General features: G+C 51.0%; 1 protein-coding gene and 1 pseudogene across 38 annotated transcripts in view; both read left to right on the top strand.

The window, feature by feature from the left end:
* Positions 1-21,537, top strand: part of Rbfox3 (RNA binding fox-1 homolog 3) — a 438,563-nt gene that overhangs the window by 305,136 nt on the left and 111,890 nt on the right. For 22 of the 38 annotated variants that reach the window (NM_001413230.2, NM_001134498.4, XM_087571021.1 and 19 more), the window contains 1 exon segment: positions 8,105-8,144. The exons of the other annotated variants lie outside the window; for them this stretch is intronic. The gene's annotated coding sequence lies outside the window, so the exon portion shown is untranslated. 38 annotated transcript variants of the gene reach the window in all.
* On the top strand, positions 17,369-17,987 carry LOC148003206 (signal recognition particle 19 kDa protein pseudogene; annotated as a pseudogene).

The following is a 21,537-nucleotide window of genomic DNA, read 5'->3' as shown; positions in this document are numbered from 1 at the left end:
TCACAGGGATGCACTGGTTTCTATGTGGTTACAGGGGTGCACTGGTTTCTATGTGGTCACAGGGGTGCACTGGTTTCTATGTGGTCACAGGGGTGCACTGGTTTCTATGTGAGCCTGGTGGTCACAGGAGCACTCAGGCTGTCTTTCTCACAGTGACAAGATGCTTGATGCAAGTAGCCTCACGGGGGAAGTCTTTGGGCTCCTGGCTTCAGGGATACAGTCTATCATGGCAGGCCAAGTGTGCACCCCAGTTCTGCACACATTAGCACACAGGGGGCAGAGTCGGATGAGAAGTAGGACTGGGATATAACCCTCAAGGCCTGCCCCAGTGGTCTGTGTTCACCAGCCACAAGGTGAAGAATGGAGAGTTATCTGGGCCCTGTATCCCAAAGATCTCGTGACTCCCAACACAACTCCTCTAGCTTGGACCACATGTTCAAACACGTGAGCCCGTAGGGGAACCTGTTGCATTCAAAACATAACGGGATCCTAAGGCTATCAAACACAGGGGCAGAAAGTAGAGGGGAGTGAGAAGGCTCAGAGGGTGGATTCAGGCTGTGGAGGCTCATCCCAGGACTCACTTGGCGAACAGAACAAGCTGACAAATTATCTTCTGATTTTCACCTGTGTGCCCAGGCATGAGTGTGTGCACTCGCTTGCGTGTGCATGTGCGTGTATGTTTGTATGTGTGTGCATATGTGTGTACATGTGTGTATATGTGTTTGTGTGTGCGTGTGCATGTGTGTGTGTGCATGTGTGTACATGTGTTTGTGTGTGCGTGTGCACATGTGTATGTGTGCATATGTGTGTGCATGTGTGTGCGTGTGCACGGGTGTATATGTGCATATGTGTGTGTGCATGTGTGTGTATGTGTGTGCGCGCACACATGTGTGCTCGAGTGATGCTGTCAACTGCTCCTGCTGCATATGGGGCGCTGTTGGGGGGATGGGACACCTGCAGGACTAATAAGTATAATTTAAAAGAGAAACAAAGTAGAACGGGAGTTACCAGAAGCCAGGAGAGGAGGATGGACTTCAGCCTCTAACTGTTAAAAAGATGACGAGTTGTAGAGATGATGACCGTGATTGCACAAGGCTTCAAACACCCGGAAATGGGCACGACACCAAACATTACACGTGCCGTTCCATAGTAGAGAAAAATAATCCACAAAGTACTCCTTGAGGGACTTTCCCTGGGGCTCCTGCTCCATCAGAGACAGCTCCTATGTAGCTTCCCATTAAAGGGGTGGTCTGGAAGTCTACAGAGAAGAGTGGTGGGGCAGGCCATCCACGACAGATGAGCAGAAACTGGGCGGCCTAACTAGAGGAAACGTTTTACTTCCCAGGTCTAGACCCAGAAGCTGCAAAGAAAGGCAGACTCTAGAGCTGAGGCTGGGCAAGGCTAGATTTACCTGAGGGCTCTAGGGGAAGAGCCTGCCTAGACTCTGCCAGCCTCTCTGGATGGCATTGGCTTCCCTTCCTCCACTCACAGACACATCACCCGAGCTTCTCCCTCCACCTTCCTGTCTAAGAGTCTCTGTGTCATCTCCTCTTCTTGTAAATACACCGGTCATTAGAGCTGGGCTCACCCCCAGTCAGTGTCAACTTAAGCAGTTACATCTACAAAGACCACATTTCCGAATAAGGTCACAGGCTGGGGTTCTGGGTAGACATGAGTGTATGAGAGACACTCTCCTCCCCAGAGTGGCTGGCTGGCATCCCTTTCATCCATGTGTGGAAGGACAAGGGGACAACTGCAGACCTGAAATGGCCCATTGCTGTGCCTTGGTGGCGAGAGCTGGATACAATCCGCAGTCGTATCCACGGTCTAGCTTAGAAACCGCTAGCCCCCCTCAGCAGCTTCCCACCTGCCGCTGTGATCGGGGAGCTCTCCTCCATCTACAGGTTTGTGTTTGACTCAGTGGACACAAAAGAGAAACTGGGGTACAAGGTGCCAGCTGGCTGCATCCCTCCAACAGGGCCCCATGTGCAGCAGGAGAAGTTGACAGCATCCAGTTCCTCCGGTCTATATCGCGGCCACTGGTTACAGCACTCAGGCCTTGCAGAGTCCAAGCCAGCAGAAGAATCGGCTGTCTTCAGATGCTTGGAGTAAAGACAGCCCAGGTTGTTGCAAACAGAGAGAAGGTTGTGGGCTCTATTAGGTCCCAAGGCCGCTCACATCCTTGGCCTACAGTGATCAGAGATGGAACCAGTAATAATCAGGTTGAATGCAGAATCTATCCCAAGGGAAGGTAGGCCTACTCTCCACACACTAGCTGATGCTGCAGGCTCCATATTGGCAAGACCCACACAGAGCAAACAGCCCGGAGTGAGCATCTGGACAAGAGGAAACCGAGCTCTAGCCTACACTGCCCGTGGGGCTTGCTGAGCGTCAGATTTGTCATTTAGAAACAGGAAACGATTCGAGCACCCACCCACCACATAATGATTTCATTAAGAGTGTAGTCTCAGAGGGGGCACATTCCCTGGCCGTGTGGAGTGGCCTCAGCCAGTGCTGTTGCAGGTCCATAGTAGTGCCCATTCAAGTCTCACTGCACACTAAGAAAGCAGGGGACCTAGAGGAGCCTAGAGGGAGACGGATGTGGAATTAGGGGACCACCGGATTATTGAATCCTACCGGGCTTCCTTAGAGAGGAGGCTGGGATCCCCAAATCTCTGCTTCTCTGATGATTCCCCTAAGGAGAGTTTCCTATACAGACCCATATACAATTGTGTGCTCAGAGCTCAACGCAGCCTGGTGGCCAGAAACTTCAAGAACTCCCAATGCCCCTGGCAATGGAACAGGGCCACAAGTGAGGGACCTCCTCTTCCCCTCCCCTTTCACACCTGCTTCCAGCTGCCTACAGGTGAGTTCTCCTCAGAAGAAAAAGAAAACAGCCTTAGGTCAACATGTCTCCCCCCCCCCTCCCATCAAGATGATCACCACCACCCAAGGTTGTAGTTAAGCCACCTCTGGTTAATTTTTTATTTATAAAATTACACCCTTCACCTCCAGTTCCCCTCGGGGATCGAGCAGAAATGGATCGTTTAATAAAATCCAAAGCACCACAAAAGAAGGTTTGTAAGTGCCTTCTGTAGCCTCCGGGCGGCTCCTTCACCTAAAAGGGACCAGGATCATTAGAGAGCGGTCTGTTGAACAGTCTGTGACAGTCACCAGTCACGGCCCATCCCAGCAGGAGGGTCTCCTTGCCAACTGCAGAAACTCACAGGGCACCACATAAATCTACTTCAGAGCAGCAAAGGGGGCTGCCAAGGTACCCAAGGGTACCAGGCATATCTACCCCAGCGCAGCCACTGGGTTGGTGCCTACGCTGTCCCTCTAAGGCTGTGTAGAAACTGAAAGCAAAGGTCGGGGGGCTGGGGGGCCACACGTGTGCGTCAAATGGTGACCCTCAGATTCACATGTGGACACCCTGCCAGGAAAAAAATGGCGACATAACAATCACAGTCTGCTCCTAGGCCTTCTCACTCCCACCCTCGATCCACCAAGTGCAGTGCTGCACCTTGCTGGGGAGGAAGAAAGGTGCTAGAGATGCAAAGATACTCGAGTAGCTGCCCCACCCCGCCCCCGTGAGCAGGCATCCTCCTCCGAATTGCAACTCAAGAGGATCTTTATCTGGAGACCTCTGTGCTTTGGGTGGTGTTAGATAGAGCAGAAAGGGCGGGTGTCCAGGAGTGTTTCCAGGAAAGGCCCTGGAGGAGGGGAGGAGCAGAAGCTGGAGGCTGGATTGGAGGGGTGTTGCTAGAAAGTGTGCACTCACTGGAGACCGGATGGAGGGGGAGGGTGTGCAAGCATCCACTGGCAATGCACACTCCTCTGAACGGAGCTGATCCCACATTCAACATAGGAGACAGGCTCTGGTTCCACAGGCAAATACTCATCTGCTGGTCCACTCAGCAGATACCCACACCCCGCCTCCCATCTATAACAGCCTCCGTGCCAGGCTGCAGAGACACTAGAGCCTCTAAGACGTGACCTCTACAGTGTGGGACAGTCTCACCAGCAGGAGTTCATTGAAGAGCTGGCCCATCAGGGAACCTCCTGTCTGACCAGGCTCCCCACAGAGGGAGCTGGATATCATTAGCCCCCAGATTTACCTGTAGACCCTGCCAGGGAGCAGTGTGACAGTATGATAACCCTAGAGCCTGTTGACTGGCTCTGGTGGGATTTGGTGGACAGTGTGTCCGAAGCTGCCCTTGGACCCGATTCACCGAGGCAACATGGCTATATCTGTCTGTCTTATGAGTGACTGCGAGTCACTCACTAGAGAAGTTGAGCACTGTCCACACATCAGAACGTGGTCAAGGAGGTACATACGGCTACACCCTGCTCCCTCCCTTCCCAGGATCAGGCAGATGGGACAGACAAGCAAGGTGAGGTGTCACAATGGACTGCTAGAAGGTGGGATACACTAAGCTCAGGGTGGAACCCACATTCAGTCTAACACAGCAAGACCCCGGCCCAGGGTGACGTGTCCTCGTGTGGCTCAGAGGTTAGATCTATATGGGACCAGCTTCCTGCCTGTGCAACATGGCATCCAGAGAGAATGGGAAAGTCTGTGACTCTGGAGACTTGGCTGGAGGACAGAAGATAAACAGGCTATGTCTAGGAACTGGGAAAATGAACCCAGCTGCCACATTTGATGAAAGCATTTGACTCAGCAGCCTCCCTGTTTTCCATCCAGTCCTGCTGCTCTCCAAACGCAGAAGCTTTGAGGAGATAAAGAAGGCTCCCAGCCTCCAAGCCTCTCAGTGTGTCCTGGGTCCATATACATGTGCCAAATAGTTGGCTTTGAAATATTTGACTTTGACTAAGAGACATGCCATGAGACATGTCCAGCTGTCCTGCAGTGTGAGTGACTCAGAACTGGACAGTCAGGCCCGGGACAGCGGGACAGCACTTTACCTTGCTTATCCCTGCCAGCATTACCCAGAGACTGGGGATCCCAGGGATCCAGCACAGGTATAGGGGGGATGCCGGCTGAGGGGAAGGGGTACAGGGAAGAGGAGGCTGCCTTCCCTAGCTCTCCTGTCAGACCTGAGTTTGCACAACCCCAGCAGGGCAGGTCTTCCCTTTCTCAAGATGTGGCTGCAGACCCAGCCTCCCTGGCCATATTTGTGCTTCAGGGCTGAGGTGAACACAGTGAAATCATACTGAGTTGGGAGGACAAGTCCCCTTATGAATTAATTCAGTTGGCACTGAGACTAGCCCCCGGACTTGAAAGAGACAGCAATTGGTGGGAGCCACTCAACCCATCCATCTTGTTTCAAAATGGATGGCTCTCTTCGAAGTGCCTTCCAAACGTGAAAACACTTCAAGAGCCAAAGCAGCCTTTGTCATCGTACCTGGGTGGACTTCCTGGGTGATGCCCTTCCCAGTGCCTAGTTCAAAACCAGCTGCCCCTGGGCTTGCAGCCCTCTTGACTGTGACTCTTAGGTGGGTTGCTCATGAAACAGCCAGGCATTACCACGGAGATTTACAGACTCCAGTAGAGAGTCAGCCAAGCCCATTTTCATTCTTGCTTCCCGTGGAGAAGAATGCTAGAGGCCAAAGTGCTTGGAGGTGGGGCCTCAGTGCTTGGGGGTGGGGCCACAGTGATTGGGGCGGCGCCACAGTGATTGAGGTGGGTCTGCAGAACTTGGGGTGGAGTTACAGGGCTGGGGCGGGGCCTCGGTGCTTGGGATGGGGCTCAGTGCTTGAAGGAGGGGCCTCAGTGTTTGCGGTGGGGCTTCAGGGCTTGGGGTGGCACCACAGGGCTGAGGACGGGGCCTCCGTGCTTGGAGTGAGGCCTCTGTGCTTGAGGCGAGGCCCGCAGTGGTTGGGCTGGGGCCATAGTGAGGGTGGGGTCACAGTGGAGAACTGGGCTGGTATAATATCGATTTAGACCTCATTTTTTTTTCTTATGAAAAGTAGGAAGAGGAAGAAAGGGCCCTCTGTCTGTGAAGAGGGCTAGATGAGGCATGCCTATGCAAAATAAATGCCCACAGTCACCTTCTCTTTATGGCAGTGTGGATAGAGATAATGACGGTAATTTTTCTAGAGCTCAAGAAAGATGCTCAGTCCAACTACCTCTCAGTCCAGGAATGCTTCACTTCATCTTATTTCCGCTAAGTTAAAAAAAAAATTACACATACGGGGCTGAAGAGCTAGCCCAGTAGACAAGAACACACTCTGCCTTCTACTGTTTTTATTTTATCTTTAGATGTATTTATTATTTTACTACATGTGTGTGAGCGGTCTGCCTGCATGTATATGTTTGCATGCCTTATTTTAGTTAGGGTTTCATTGCTGTGGAGAGACACCATGACCAAGGCAACTCTTATAAAGGCAAACATTTAATCGGGGCTGGCTTACAGTTTCAGAGCTTCGGTTCATTGTCGTCATGGAGTGGGGGAGCATGGCAGCGTGCAGGAGATGCTGAGAGTTCTACACCTTGATCCAAAGGCAGCCAGGAGGAGGCTATCCTCCGCACTATGGGGGCCCTGAGCTTAGGAGGCCTCAAAGCCCACCTACACAATGACATACTCCCTCCAACAATGCCCCACCTCCTAATAGTGCCACTGTCTATGGCCAGGCATTCAAATATATGAATCTGTGGGGGCCAAACCTATTCAAACCACCACATGTCTCATACCTCAGAAGGTCAAAAGATGACAGATGCCCTAGAACTGGAGTTATGGATGGGTGCTGGGAACCGACCTGGGTCTCTGGACAAGCAGAAGAGGATCCTCTGCAGCCCCAAGCACTTCCTTCTTCCCAGAATCCACACCCAAGTGGCTCACAACAGCACATAGCACCAGTTCTAGAAGAACTGGCGCCCTCTTCTGGCCTCCCAGGGCTCTGCACACATGTGGTGAACATACGAACAAGCAAGCAAAAGACATACACATAAATAAAACTTAAAACAGCAACAACACACACACACACACACACAGGCTTTTGGAAGAGGTGGGAGTCTATGGCCATACCACCCTGAACGCGCCCGATCTCGTCTGGAAGAGGTGGGAACATTCTAGAAGCAGGAAGTGGAGAGGGCAGTGTAACACTGTGGATACTCAGGCCTGTGCTTTGGAAAACAGCCAAGGTGCCAACTGCTGTGACTGTGATCACAAGTGCTCCAAAACTGTGTGCAAAGGTAATTCTGAGACTTCACAAAAACACACAAGGGAAATCTACGTTTAGCAGCAAAGAACACATAGTGTGTACACTTGCAGATATACAAATGCATGCACACACAGAGGTGCACACACACAGGTGCACACACATATACACACAGGCATGTACACACACAGGCACGCATGTGTGTGCACACGCATGCATACACACACACGCACACTCTTAGTTTGTTTCTAAGCTCCCAAGTATCCTCCTGAGATGTTGGAGTTGGGGATCAGAACAAGTGCGAACCCCTCAGCCCATGAATCTCCTCTGTGAGTGTTTGGCTACAGGTTCGTGGATGACAATGTGAATGAGTATAGTCCACGACTATCTATCCTCAGTTCCAAATCACTCCTGCTGATGGAAGCTACCAGAAGCTGTACCTAACTTCAAACAGCGCACAATAGTTGCTTGTAGATCAACCTTTCGTAGGTATTAGGATTAATTTGCATAAGATGATCACACGGGGGCAATGACCCGCATACTCCTCATACCACGCATACTAGTTGCCTTGTAACAATAGAAGCCCACGTTGGTAATGAATATCCTGTTTAAACCATCCACACACTGGGCATTTGTAGATGAACTCAAGATCGCTTGGGGGGGGCGGGAGGGGACGGGGGAGGGGGCAAGAAAGAAAGGGAACAACGGAAACATCTCAGAGTTGCAGGAGACTGAAGTTTAGGAAGGGCGGGCGACACCCCTGCTTGTTTGCCTTTGCACCTTAAATGATGCCTTGACTTCCAGCTAAACTTGAAATGCTGCAGAACCCTTCTCACCTGGGCAGGCTTCCTCCTCCCGGGAGAGGGTGCTCCCGCCTCCCCCTCTCCCTCCCCCTCCCCCTGAGCCAGCAGCACCCGGCTTCCAGATGCATAGGGGCCAGGCTGATTGTAATTCTCTCTGCTTTCTCTTTCTCTTTTCTTAGAGAGCCCAGAGCGCCTCGGGGAAAATTGGCTGAATAAAAGGTATAAAGACTTTCTCTTTTCTTCCTGAATGGTTTTTGACAGATATGAGCATGTTGAACATCTCAGGAGCTGTTGGTGGTGAGCGCCAGGAATTGCTGGGGTTTCCCACTGGCTAGAGGGAGGGAAAGATTGAGGGATGGCTGGGAAATTTCGATAACTCCTCTCTCGTCCCCCGGGAGATAGGTTTGAATTTTGTGAGGAAGGAGGCTCAAGGGCAGAGAAGCCTAAAAGAGCTGGACAACAGTCCAGATGTTGTTAGGCAACTCCGACCTACCCAAGAAACAAGGTCCGATCCTTCCTCGCCCCACCCCTCACTGACTCCCCATCCCGCCCCCTCCCAGTTATGCCGCGTGGGCAGCGCAGTCCTAGATCCCACTGTCTAACTCCTCTCTCCTAGAGCTGGGAATAATGGAAGCCAGCTCAGTTTCAACCCTCACTAGGAGGCTAGACACTGTGAGAGGCTAAATCATCCGGTGCTTTTCTTGGCTCGCCCTCCACCAGCAACTCCTCTTCTTCATGGAGTAAACAAAAAAAGTTTTACTTGAAGTGGGGGAGGGATGCTGTCTAAAGGATGCAGATTGGTTGTGAACAAAATTAAAAGGTGGGACTTTTCAGCCTAGCCCCACCTCCGACCACACGCCTGTGAGCCTGGGGGCGGGGCTTACTGCTAGCAAGCTCCTAGGTCTGGGGAGGAGCTTCCGGTTGTTGAGTCTTGGTTCTGATGTTGAGTCTGAGCCGGTGGTGATTCCGTCACCGAATACCTGGTGCTGAGCAATGCAAAAAGAGAATTTAAAAAAGCCCGGATGAGGCTCAGTAGGCAGAGCGCTTGCCTGCAATGCATGTGGCTATGGGTTCCATCCCCAGAACTTACAACACGTGTGGTGGGCCACACTTGTAATCCTAGGACTTGGGGATGGAGCCAAGAGAATCAGAAATTCAAGGTCTTCCTCTGCTACTTGTTGAGTTTGAAGCTACACTGGGCTACATGAGGCCCAGTCTCAGAAAGGAGTGAGGGGCTGAAGAGAAGTCTCAGTAATTTAAGAGCACTTACTTTTGCCCAAGACCCAGGTTCAGTTCCCAACATGCACATGGTGAGTTGTAGACTCCGGTTCCAGGAGATCCAGCGCCCTCTACTGGCCTCCGTAGGCACCAGGCAAGCTGTGCGTACATACCCTCGGGGAGACATTATACACGAAAAATAAAAATAAATAGTTTTTTTAAGAGACCAACATAGCAGTTCACAGTTCAGGTTGCCATCCACTGTTGAAGTGCTGACAGCCTATGAGGAATTACTGCTATTTTAAAGAGATGTCAAAAGGCAAGAGAAAAAAGGAAGCACCTTGGCCCTGTATTTGGGGTTTGGGATGTGTTTGTGTGTGCTATACGTATGTATGCATGTGAACATGCAGACCCACACACCCCTAAGCACACACGTGGAGGCCCGAGGTCAGCATTAGTCTTGGACTGTCTTTTTCGGCTTTATTTTTTAAGATAGTCCCTCATTAAACCCGGTGATCGGTGATCAGCTAGATTGGCTGGCCCTCTTGCTCCAGACGTCTGTGCCTCCCCAACATAGGGAATAGAGTCACCTGACACCACACCCTGCTTTCGTGTGGGTGCAGAGGGGAGCAAACTCAGGTCCTCTTGTTTGTGAGTTATTGTACCACCCACTGAGCCACCCAGCTCCCCCCAACTCCCCCTTTTAGAATGCTAATTCTCCCCACCCCCACCCCAGGAGGGCGGAGCCTTTATGGTCTAATTACATCTTGACACTGTTCCTATAGTAATTAATTTCCACATGAGGGGCATTCGAGCTCAGCAGATGGCATGTGGCAAGGGCCTCAAATGTTTTCTGCATGTCAGAATCAAAAACCGTCTCATCAGATTCAGGAACGCCGAGCTCGTGATGTCGTGCTGATTTTGCCCCAAGATACCCCTGGTTCCCACGTCAGTCCTGCCACAGGAGGAAGAGTCCCATGTGGAAGCTGGCCTTCCTTCGCCAGGGCCACACAGGCTGTCTGTGGATCGACTGCTTGGGCTCTACTCAGCAGCTTTTTATCAGAACGGAGTCAGGGATCCCCGCTCCCCTGGCTCATCCTTCTCACCCTGGACAGCGCGCTTTACGGGGCATCCTAAGTTCAAGTCACGCTCTGGCTCTTTGACCTTTGTCAGAGTTGTAATGGCGCCAGGCCTGGTGGCACAGCCCTGCAATCTCAGTACCTATGAAGCTGAGGCAGGAGGAGAACAAACTCAAGCCCAGACTGAGCTATATAGTGAGAGCCTTCTCGGCAAACAAAGAAAAGGTTATCAAAATATTAATCACACTAAGTCAGTCTCTAAAAGGCAAATATGCCATGACTTCTACTCACAGGTCCTGGGTTTTATGTAGAAATTAAATCATACATGTTCAGCTGTCAGGGAAGCAAGGGGGAGAGCCTACCACCAAGCCTGACCACCTGAGGTCCGTCCCCAGGACCATCATGCTAGAAGAAGAGAAGCAGCTCCTGTAAGTCGTCCTCTGACCTCCACAGGAGCTCATGTGTGTCCATAGGAACTCATGCTCACAAGTGCGCACACACACACACGCACACACACACAAATAAAACATCATGAGACAGGGTTTCACTGTGTAGCCTTGGTTGTCCTGGAACTCTCTGTGTAGACCAAGCTGGCCTCACCATATCCAGCAGTAAATAAATAAATGTGAATTGAGAAAATTACTAAAGTGGACTACTGGGATGTGGTAGGGTAGCAGGGTATGGGGGAGATTATGTGCAAAGGATATTGTGTATTTACAAAACATATGGCCTTGTGTGAGCCTACCTAACGATTTTTAAGGTTGAATTGACTATTGTAGACTCTTTACATTTCCGTGTGAATTTTAGAGCTAGTATATAAATTCTGTTAAAAAAACAAAAACAAACAAACAAAAAACACCCTGCTAGGATTTCAAGCAGGCTCACCCTGGATCACTGACATCCAACACTAGTGAGTTCCCTGGTCTGTCACAAGGTCGGTCTCCACACTTGGAACGCTGCTCCTCCATCTCTCTTCAGCACCTTCGGCGCCCCTGTGCGTTCCGTTCCAGCAGACCCATCCCCACGTGTCTTGCTTCTCTTTGCTACCTCAGTGGCTTTTTCCGTTCGAGCTCTGGCAGTGGCGGCTGCGGCTACACAGAGATCAAATTCTTCTGTTCTTCACGTATTGATCTTGTGTCCCGCAGCTTTGCCGAACTCACTCTCGGCTGGCTCCTGTCACCTCTCACAGGTTCCGTGTGACTTTCTATGCAGGAGCGGGTGTTGTCTGTGAGCAAAAGCAATGGAACTTTCTCATCGGGGGGTCCTTAACGCTGGATGCAGCCAGCATAGGGCTGAACAGGAGAGCTCACATGCTCGTGTTGTTTCAAGTCTTAAAACCTCCTGTTAGGTGGAGTGTTGGATGTCCACTCCTACTTCCTACCTCGCACAGCCTGGCTGGAAGTTTATTGTTGTTTATTATTATTATTATTATTATTATTATTATCATTATATTGTTTGCTTGTTTGTTCAGTGGATGGCATGCATGTACATGCTAGGACGTGTGTGAATGGAGATCAGAGGGCTGACTACTTCTGAGTCACTTCTCTCCCTGAAGTATGTGGGTCCCAGGGATTAAACTCAGGTTATCCAGCTTGACAGCAAAATGCTCTTTACCCTCTGAGCCATCTGTTTAAGCCAATTAATTTTAAGATCACACACACACACACACACACATATATATATATATATATATATATATTCTACACAAATATCTATGTGACATTATGTGTGTCTGGTGCCCATGAAGGCCAGAAAAGTGTATCTGATCCCCCAGGACTGGACTTACAGCTATCCTATAGGTGCTGAGACTTGAACCTGAGTCTCCTGCAAGGACAGTCGGAACTCTTATTCTCTGACTTTCTCCATCCCCCCAGCCCCAGATCTGTGGATTGGAGACTAAATGTGGGATGCTGCATGCTCTTCCCTGTGCCTACAGCCATAACCCTGCGTGGCTTCTTCTTGGCTTATTCACTCAGTTCCATCGATGACTTTTAGGCACCAGGGTGGCTTTATTTGAAACCATCATTCTATTGTCTTTTCTTTTTCTTCACACCTGTTCTTCATTTCCTTGTCTTTGCTGTGTTCTTTTGTGTTACTTCAGTGATCCGGGGTTTTGTTTGTTTGTTTGTTTTGTTTGTTTGTTTGTTTGTTTGTTTAACCTCATCTTTGGCTTCCTACACCATAGCTCCTTGCTCTGCCCTTTCAGCAAGCGTTTCTCCGGCAAGCATTTCCCCTTCCTCGTCTATCCTGTGTGTCTGTGTGCTTTCTGGTGTTTAAACCCGCATCACATTGCAGCCTAAGTGCCTTACACCAGGGTGTTTTCACATCTCCCACCGGACCTCCACGCATTTGTAACCGTGCACTTAGAGTATACGTGCAGTGAGCTGTACGTAACACACCACCTTTGCTAGCCTTTGCTCAAGTGGTCAGGATTTTAGTGAACAGAAGAGTCGCTGTGGTGGTTGGAATGAAAATGGTCCCTACAGATTCATGAGAAGTGGCACTGTTAGAAGGTGTGGCCTTATTGGAGGGAGTGTTCCCTGGGGGCCGGCTTTGAGGCTTCAGATGCTTAAGCCAGGCCCAGCGTCTCTCTCTTCCTGCAGACACAGAGCTCTCAGTCACCCCTCCGTGTCTGCCTCTCTACAGCTGCCTGAGTGCCGCCATGCTTCTCACCACAGCCATAATGGATCAAACGTCTGAGCCCCAACTGAATATTGTCCTTTAGAAGAGTTGCTGTGGTCATGGTGTCTCTTCACAGCACTAGGAACCCTGACTAAGACCATCACGTAGTCACATTCTGTGTGGACTTGGTGTGGACCTCGGCTGCTGTTCCTCTTCTCGGACTCTCTGAGAAAGTCTGTTGAGTGTCTGAGAAAGTCTTCGTTTCATGTTTCATAGCTAAGTAGAGATTTGAGGTTGCTGCCCACACACTGCCTCGGTGCCTTCTGTTTGCGGGGTTTCCCGGGTACCTCGGTCTATCTTTCTCCTCTGGCTACCTTTAAAAGTCACTGGTTTTAGGTATATGTATATGCAGTGTGTACCACGTGTATTCAAGTGCCTTTGGATGCCAGAAGAGGGTGTCAGATCCCCTGGGGCTAGAGCTGCAGGTGTTTGTGAACTGCTCAGTAAATAAATAAACTGAACTCTGCCCTTCCCTCTGTAAGAACAGCAAGTGCTCTAAAACCACTGAGCCATCTCTCCAACCCTAAAATAGTTTGCTTTTATTTGTTTGTTCGGGGTGGGGTGACACGCACGCCATAGCTTGGATGTGGAGACCAGAGGGCAGCTGTGGGAACTGGCTCCCTCCTCCTGCCATGTAGGTTCTGGGGATTGAACTCAGGTAATCAGGCTTAGCCCCAAGCACCTTTACCCACTGAGCCATCTCGCTGCCCCTCTCTGACTGCTTTGAAGACATTCTTTGTGACTAGTTTAGAGTGATTTTTTTTTTATCGTGACTTACTTAAGTGTCTTTTTCTCCCCGTTTCCTTGGCTTTGGTTTGTGAAGCTTCTTGAACTTGTGGGTTTGAATTTCTTTAATTCTATTTGTTGTTCTTGGGTGTGGAGAGGGGGCATGAACACCACAACACTTGTGCAGAGGTCTAAGGAGGACTCTGGCACCTCCTCTCTCCTTCCACCTTGGTCCCAGTGAGTGACCTGAGGTTTTGTCCTCTAGGCTATCCCACCAGTCCTGTAGGTTTGCATTTTTTTTTTTTTGTGAAATTTAAAAACATTCACAATTTCCTCTCAAGTATTCCTTCTATCTTTTATCCCTTTCAGAGACCCAGAGTTAATGTTGCTTCTATGTATCTGTGTTTAAGGCTGACCACACCGTATTGGATAAACAATGAGGAAGCTTGTCCCTGGGGAAGAATAATTCTTTCTCCCCGTCCTCTCTCTGCAGTCACTAATTGAGTGAAGCTCTTCTTCTAGGAGTAGGGGTGTTTTGAGACCTCCATCCATGTTGGCGGGCTGATCAGTCCCGGGTATTGTTGTTCAAGTCTTGTCTAGGTAGCCACATTGTTGCAATTTCACACTGGCAGGTTTCCTGCCGCATTCTAGGAGCCAGCATCCTGGTCCTCTGGCTCTAACAGTCGTTCTCCCTCTCTTCAGCGGTGTTCCCTGAGCCTGAGGTATAAGGGTTGTGCTGTGGATGTATCGGTTAGGGCTGAGCGGCTCACAGTCAGCTCGCCTCGCATGTGGACCAGTCTGCCATGGTCTCCTCCTGCTGCAGGAGAACAAGCTCTTAGTTCGTTCTCCATCCTATCTCACTTTGAGACATTGTTCTTCCTTCCCCCACAGTGATGATCATTAGTCTATCCAGGACTTTTGTTTCCTCTCAAGTATTATAGCTTTTAGGGCAAAGTTACTCTGTTTTTGTTTTTTTAAATAACTTCTCTACCTGATTATCTTATGGAATACAATACATAATGCCTGTTTTAATATCTTCATCACCTAACCAGGATTTCTGTCTCAGTTCCAACCTCTCCTCATCTCAGGGACTACTCTCTGCCTCCTTTCATACCTCAGAGCTTTTTTAAATAAATTTTATTTTATGTATACAGGTGTTTTGCCTGCACATGTGTCTGTGTACCATATATGTACCTGGTACACATGACGGCCAGACGAGGGCATCAGATCCCCTAGAACTGGGGTTACAGACCCAAGGTTGTTATGCAGGTGCTACAATTCAAACCTAGGATGTCTGGGACAGCAGCCAGTGCTCTTAAGGGCTGGACTATCTGTCCAACCCCAGACCTGGTAATTTTTAATTAGACGCTGGATTTTATCAGTTTTACCTTAATGGGACGTGGGTGCTACCATCTGAGTCACTGCAGCATATTCCTGTACAGAGCCCTAAGCCTTGTTCTGGGTGCAGTTAAGTTACAAAAAGATGACTTGACCCTTGACCCTTGACCTTTGACCCCTGGCAGTCCTTATTCTCAGATTGTCAGTGTCTCCAAGATGATTCTGGCTCTAGTCATCCCTGCTATGATGGCCTTGGGAACTATACAATGCCTGACCACTCAGCCGACTGCCCTAGCCCCACATGAACGCCAGGCACTCTCAGGTGGTACTTACCTCAGCCGTGGGGAGTCATGGTTGAGTGCTGGATGGAGGCAGTCTCTAAGGCTTCTCCTCTGGTCAGTACCGTCCTTGCCAGGTCTTGTTCTGCAGCTTCGGGCACCGTACTGCCTAACTCTCAGCTCTGCTTCCATAACCCAGTGCAAGTACTGTACTCTACCCAGGACCCCTCTACCATGGTTTAAAACTTTCCCAGGACAGTGGGGATCCCGAGTCTCCCCTTCTTGGCCTCCTGTCCTCACTCTTCATAGCTGAAGATGGTTCTTTGGTTGGTTATCATTTCGTGAAGGAGGCAACAGCCATCTTTGACCCTCCACTCTGCCTGTAAATGGAAGATTTCCTTCTCACACTTGGATCTACCTGTGACGTGACTACATGTCCCACTGGAGGGTGCATATATATGCATGTGCACAGACCCAGGTGCCACTGCCTGTCCTAGTCTCTGTGTCCTCTAGGGTGGGAGGAGGGAGGTTGTCTGAAAGGACAGACCATGTTGCTGTCAGAGAACTTGGGGCTTGGGGCTTGAGGTCCCAGAGTGGAAGCCAGTACCTCTGTTTTCTTTGCTATGAGAACGGCAATGGAACACCGCAGCCTTGGGGTGCAGAACCTCACAAAGGGCATGCTATACTGTCTTCGATGGGAGAATCTTGTCTGCGGAGAATAAGAGAGGAGAGGAGAGGGGAGGGGAAAAGGGAGGAGAGAAAAGAGGAGGGAAGAAGAGGGAAAGGGAGAAGGGAAAGGAGAGGAGAGGAGGAGAGGAGAGGGGAGGGAATGAGCAAATACCATAGTCAGCAGCCCCCAGCCACCCCTCCCCAACAAACATCACTGAGTAGAATGTACTGGAGGCTAAGTGCATCCAATCCTCCAAACACAGCCCCCACACTGGCCTCATCTGAGTGTGTAAGACTGAAGCCTCCTGCTTGACTCTCTCTGGACACAACATTGCCAGCCAAAAAGGGGCTTGGAGTCAGCCCAGCTCCCTTCAGCCTATACTTTCTTCCATGCCAAGCATGGCCCTGAGCAGTGGTGATTGTGGACCTCTCGGCTGAAGTCTCTGCGCCCTGCCGTGTAGAAGGAGCAGGTGGATCAGAAGGATTCAGAGGGCTCAGCCTTCCTGTCCATTCTGGCCCGCTGCCCCTCTGAGAGATATCTCCACTGCCCAGACTTGTGCTGATTGGAGTCAGATCAGATGTGGTGTGCCAGGGGTATGTGTGTGTGTGTGTGTGTGTGTGTGTGTGTAAGAGAAAGACAGACAAGACAGATAAAATTTTCTAGTGAATGATCTCCAAATATGTGGGTGGCAAAGGGTTAACCCCAATTCTGATTGTGCCTGACCCCAGAGCCCAGCGTACATCTAACCATATCAGCAATACACTTTGGGTACTTCTGACTGGAAAGTCAGCTTCCAGCTCCACAGTTCCGCACCACAGAACATGGAGTGGGTCCCTTGTGTCACACACACACACACACACACACACACACACACACACACACACTTCCTGCAGGTCCCCAGCTGGGAGGTTTTTGCCATCTATGGAAGGAGCAAAGCTACAACATGAGAGGCAGGATTTGGGGAGAACAGGAGTTCAAGGCTGTGCAGATGTGTGGAGGGCTGCAAAACCAGCCTGTGTTCTCCCCGGAGTATTAATTACAGTTGGAGTCTAGGCTTGTCGGGGCACGCTCTGCTCGGGCAGAGTAATTGATACTGGTCGGGAGCTGTGGCTGGGTCACGGTGCAGGAGCAGGATACCAGGACATCACTCTCAGGGCTGCCCGCCTGCTCCAAGGAGAGAAAGGCAGAAAGTTGTGAGCCTCAGGCAACCTTCTACAAGATGTCTACTGCCTTGTCTGGGTTCGTGGGAGTTCTGCATAGTGGGCTGGTGACTGGGGCCAGAGCGCTTTGGGCTCTCGGTGCTGCTGATGTCATTATCGAGGGAGGTCAAAGCAACCTCAGCCTGCCACAGCCTGGGTCCTTCCTCTCTCTCTTGGACATTACAGGACGTGTTCAAGGACTGCTTGAGCACTCTAACCTGCTTGGCAGCTGCACCTGCAACCTAGGCTGGTCATGGAGAAGAGCTCCTCCACCTTACAGTGGCCAAGGAGAGAGTGGGAAGGGCTAAAATAGAACCTGTTAAAAGGCACACCCGTAGGGACTCTGGTGGAGATGGCATGCGCTGCCGTGTGATCCCGAGTCAACCAGGACAGGCTTATTTGTATCTACCCCGCTTATTTAAATAAGAAGACCATAGCCGAGGGGAGGCGGATCCCCATAAGTAAGGCTGTAGAAAACCCTATGGCTACTGAGATTCAAGATGTATGTTCAGCAGTTGGACTGAATGAGTTTCTGAAGAAAAACAAAACTCCAGAGAATGGAATCGTGATGTTCAGTATAGAGGCAGAGTCCGGGTACAGCTCAAACAGGAAGATGGCAGCCTCTGTCTTGTACAGTTCCCATCACGTAAGTCGGAGAATGCTGTACAGCGTAGCAGAAATGATACCCAAGCTAAAAACAAGGACTCAGAAGTCAGGAGGTGCTGACCCAAGTCTTCAGCAGGGAGAGGGGAGTAAGAAAGGGAAAGGAAAGAAGAAGAAATGACGTGGCATGAACGTAGAGCGCGCCGGTCCTGCTGGGAGAGACATGGCATCTTTATGTGAGGGAACAGCTTTTTGTTTGTGTTGTTTAACTGAGCTGTGAACGTGTGTCTCCCAGCTTCAACAGTTAACAATGAAGTCAGCTTACTTCACAAGTTTGCATCCAGCTTTTAGATGTAAAAAGGGAAATTGTGTGTGTGGAAGGAAGGATATTTTTAACAGATAATGACTGTCCCATGAGTTACTTGAAATACTCTATCTGTTTGTCCTCTGTGTAAACATATTTCAGATATAAATGTTTAATAAAGTTTGGAATATACATTTTGTTCACCTTTAAGTTAATGAAATAAAAGATTTAAACTGAAAAAAAAAAGGCACACCCTAGCCACGTAGCTAGGGCCCATGTCCCAAAAGCACCTTCAGCACACCAGCCCGTGAGGAACAGGCTAGACCCATTCTATCATCACTGCTCCCTGTGCCACAAATGCTCAGTCCATCTCGAAATGCAAAATGAATTCCGCTTGTCTCCAAGAGTCCCATCTTAACAGTTCCAGGGGTGCACAAGAGCCAAAGTCTGAAGTCTCCCCGAGAATCAGGGTGAACTCTGAGATGCAAGCCCATGCTGGAATGAGAACACCCACTCTGGAGGGGAGGGGAGATGGTAGAAGGGTGGGTGAGACCAAAGCAAAGCACTGAGATGGAAACTCAGCAGGCCAAACTCTTCTTGCAGGGCTGTACCTGGCATCTAGGGCATGTGGTGGGATGTGTGGACAGCTCCTCTTTCTCCTCCCTTGGAGACCCTGACCCTGTCCTCTCCCCCTGCCTCTTCTCCTGTGCCATCACCCCCTCCCCTGTGCTCTCACCCCCTCTCCTATCTCCTCACTCCCTCCCCTGTTTCCTCCTCCCCTCCCCTGGTCCCTCACCCCCTCCCCTGGCTCCTCCTCCCCTCCCCTGGCCCCTCCCTCCTTCTCCTGGCCCCTCACCCCCTATCTCCTCACTCCCTCTCCCGTTCTCTCCCACTCCTCTGTCCTCTCACCCCCTCCCTGTCTACTCAGCTCTGTCCTTACTCTTCTGCTCCCTCCCCTGTTTTCCTAGGCCCTGTCATCCGCCCTATGGCCCCTTTCCCCACCCTCTTCCTCCCCTTCTCTGTCTTTCCACTCACCTGATCTGTCCTCCAGGGCTCCTCCCCTGGCCTCCCCAAAATCTCCCTCCTGTCTCTGTCCTCTCACCTGCTTTGCTGACTTCTGCTCCCAGCACAGGGAAGCTCCCAAGAGGACAAGAAGTTTAATCTGCCTGGGTGCTTGGGTGGCACTGGTTCCCAGTCAGGACAGCACCAGCTCAGAGCTTGTGCTATGATACCTGCTGCCCATTCTGTGAAAAGGACTCATTGAATCCCAGCTCCTGCCCTCTCTCCCCCACAGCTGTGCTTGGGTAACACCACAGAAGATCTTTCTCTCTCAGGCAGACTCATTGGCCACAGAGGGCCCCGGGCTCCATCTGGACTGGCACGGAAGGCTGTACACGCTGCGATATCGGGGGAGAGGCTGGTCGAGGCAGGAGTTTATGAGCATGCCCGACTTCCTCATGGCAGATTTGGGGCACAGGGGCAGCCAGCAGCATGGGTGACCGACCAAGCACACACAACACCATCAGTGTCAAGGGAGCCCAACAACTGCCACACGTCAGTGCTGTCTGGGAGGGATGCTGGCTTCACAGAGTCGAGGTCGATCCTGCAAAGCCCCAGAGCGGCTCACCGATGGCCGCCTTTAAACGCACTGCGTGGCACTGAGGCTGAATGTGATCTGAGAGGCTTGAGTGGCAACAGGCTCATTCCCGGGGTATCTTTGATCGTGTGTGCGGCAAGGCTCTGCTCTCCGCCCCATCCCGGGTCTCAATTCATGTCAGTGATTGTGTAAACATTCCGTAGGCATTACACGAGCGGAGATGAAATTTCGCCAAACGTGATAGGAATAGATGTGAAATCTGGTCCGTGGCTCTAAAAACACTACTTGGATGAGAACCGTAGGAAGATCTGAGTCTCGTGGTGGGAAATTCAGCCCAGTCAGTGGTACCACATACCATCCCCCAACCTAGGTATGGTTGACAGTTCTGGGGTAAGCCAGCTGTGCTCGAGGAAAAGCTCCACACAGGATCACGTGAGCACAGGTAGCTTGACCCTGACACGGGCTTTCTTTGACAAGACGTGACGTGCATGGGGTGTGTTCAGACCTGTCAGCCGGAGTGGGCTCACTTAGAATGTATCTGAGGGCTGGGGAGGGGGGCAGTGCCTCACAGCCCGGAATACAAATGAAGTGGAGGCTCCCTCCACACCGTGGGGAGTGTCTAGGGGTAGAAAAGCTTCTCAGAGCAGGACAGGACTTAGCAATTTAGAGACTTTCCTCAGGGACACTAGGGGCAGGCTGGTAATAGAAAAGGGAAGCACCTTCAGCCTCAGGTACAATCAGCAGGGCTGTGGTGGGTACAGGGCTCAGGACTACACGGAGGGGCAGATGCTCCCATCCTCAGGCCTCAGCTGAGGCTGGGAGCTGCGCAGGAATTCTATTGTCCTGGGAGGGGAGAGGAGAGGGGGGGAGGGAGAGGGGGTAGAGGAGGGGCAGGGTGGATCCAGGCTTGTGAGAGCAGGTCACACCTCGGTGGCTGCCATATGGTACTTGCCGGGAAAGGAAGGATCTGCCCGCCACTTTAAATCAGGAATCAGACAGCGCTGGCAGGGCACAGGGCTGTGTCCCCCCACCCCACCCTCTACTGAGGTGCATCCTCCTGCCCACGTTCCTCTCTGGCTGCTGAATTATTGAGAGCGCCGTGTGCTTTATCGCTGAGCTGGGCGGGGGCACTGCAGCATAGTAGCTGAACTTGGAGTGTGTCTGTGGTCCAGGGGGGGGTCATGACGGGCCTGAGCTCTCCTCTCTAGAACCCCCCAACGAGGGCAGCGTCCTCCTGCTCGCCCTCCCTAACATTATTTATTCATAGCCGCCAGCCTTCTGATCAAGGCTACACAGTCTCCCCCACTCTGACACCACCATTCTGGAAGGCTGTGGATTGAATTTGTGGCAAATGGCATTGCCTGGCCCACATGTTAAGGCTCTGATGCAGAGTCCCTCTGCCACTGGCCATGGCAGGGGGGGAGTAGCCCATCCCTTAGCCTAATGTATGCATCATCTTAGTTTGTGTTTGGGGTGCAGTGTAAGTATGTAGGTGTGTATGAGACTGAATGTGTGTAGGGCCATGATATGCAGCTGAGTGCAGGAGGAAGAGATCAGTGCCTCTGTGCATATATATGTGTGCATACAGGGGCGTGCATATGAAAGTGTGCATGAAGCATGTGCAGGTACTGTGTGTGTGTGCAGATGTGCATGAAACCATGTGAAGGTGCTCTGTGTGTGTGGCTATGCATTAAGCCACATGCTGGGACTGTGTGTGTTTGCAGGTGTGCATGGGGTCTCATGCAAAGATTATATGTGTGCTGATAGACACGGAAGCACTAGCAGGTTTCATGTGTATGCAGGTGTGCATGGAGTCACGTGCAGGGAATGTGGTTGTGCAGGTGTGCATGGAGTCACGTGCAGGGACTGCGGCTGTGCAGGTGTGAACAAGCTGTGTATAGCTAGCCATGTCTCTGGG

This window comes from Rattus norvegicus, chromosome 10, assembly GCF_021556685.1.
Source record: "Rattus norvegicus strain SHRSP/BbbUtx chromosome 10, alternate assembly SHRSP_T2T, whole genome shotgun sequence".
Classification (NCBI taxonomy): domain Eukaryota; kingdom Metazoa; phylum Chordata; class Mammalia; order Rodentia; family Muridae; genus Rattus; species Rattus norvegicus.
This window is presented reverse-complemented; position numbering and strand designations above follow the sequence as displayed.